Source organism: Lepisma saccharinum, chromosome 11 (assembly GCF_977018435.1).
Source record: "Lepisma saccharinum chromosome 11, izLepSacc3.1, whole genome shotgun sequence".
NCBI lineage: Eukaryota > Metazoa > Arthropoda > Insecta > Zygentoma > Lepismatidae > Lepisma > Lepisma saccharinum.
In genome coordinates, this window is record NC_139239.1 from 16,831,115 (window position 1) to 16,832,865 (window position 1,751).

Below are 1,751 nucleotides of genomic sequence, written 5' to 3' on the forward strand. Positions count from 1 at the left end.
TAAATGGGTTCTGGACCCTAAGGAACCTCTTCATCTGTAACGGTTTCAATTCTGTCCATGAATTTTATTCCACATGAATTTAATTTCGGTCCAGGAACCTTATTACCTGAAGAATTTAAATACGGTCAACAAACATTTTTTTCCGGATCAGTTTAAATAGGGTCAAAGTTCCGTATTGAAATGAAACAATTCGCAACTTGGTACGATTAGATTGTGCGAGAGAAAAGGTTCCGGTCCTATAACGGAATCCTATAGACCAAATTAGAATGTATGCGTTCCCTAATCTTTAACAATCCCAGGGTTATTAATGGTCCAGGTATTGTAAATAAATTCATTTCACATCCGGGAGAGAAAATCAGCAAGTGTAAATGGGTTCTAGGCCTCAATTCGGTCCAGGAACCTTTTTTCCGTATAAATTTAAATATGGTGCAGGAACTATTTTTTCGATAAAATTTAAATACGGTCCAGGAACCTTGTTTTGCGTCTGAATTTAAACACTGTCCAAGAACCTTTTTTTCCAGGATCAATTAAAATTCGATGCAGGAATATTTTCCGGATCAATTTAAATACGATCCCGTAACCTTCTTTTAATGGAACAATACACTACTAGGACCGAATTTAAATTGTGCGAGAAGAAAGGTTCCGGTCCTGCAACGGAACTCAATAAAACCCATAGAAGTTGTGGGTAGATGGACCTTTGACAACCCTGGTGAAGGCTAAATGAAGAAAAATCACAAAATATGCAGAATTTTGAAACATATTATTTCTAGAGCATGCACACTACTATATAAAGTTGACTACATACCTCGTTTCCTTCCTTAATTGAAATGTGACTTATTCTTCATCACATGTGAGATCAACCGCCCTGGGAGTCAAACCCGGTCTCCTGTGTGGTAGTCGGACACCAATTTAGAAAGTCAATGTGTTGGACATTTGTTCGATCGGTCGATCCTACTTCAATTTTTTCGAGAGGAAAACGAGCTGGCAGCTTCACACTCTAAATTTCACTTCGCCTACCCCCGTGGCGGAGTGGTTAGCACATCGTGCTACGATGCCAGGTGTACCGGGTTCGAATTCCGGACTGAGCATGGGTGTTTGTGAGTGTCCATTGATCAATTTAATCATATCATCACTCATCCCCATGTTCGCAATTAGCCAAATGTGGCAGAAGAGCAAAGAATCAATCGAAATTTTACTCGCAATGCATGAAAATGAGATCTCAAGCACTCCGTGATCCTACAGGAATCTCACATTTACAGAAGCTAACTATGAAACCACTTCTCGGATCAAACTCTTCTTAGAACTAGCTGACAGTCATCAATTGTCGACCAATCAACACAGTAGGGCAAAAAGAAGCAGGAGGATATAAAGTCGGTACATTACAAAGGCTTGTTATGGCCTTTCCTGTCATTGCAGGTTATGAGCACAAGGGTTGAGTGTGGGAACCTGAAGGAACCGCGACATCTTTGTCATTCATCTCCCGCCAGAAAAGGGACAAACAGTAGAATTTTGTCTCTTGCAATTTGAAAAGCCTATGTCCATCCTGAACCATAAAGTAATTAACCCAGAAAGTCCTAGCTACCTGCAGTGTGTTTCGGCGCAGCCGATAACCAGAGCCAGATGAAGAGAAGATTTTGTGGGAAGGTGTGATCTGGCTTAGGCCCCCTAGTTTGCATGAAGGGAGAGTGTGTTTTCAAAAGGTCCCCGACTTCCCAGAAAGGGACGGCCCATAAAATCACTGCATTTCCTAC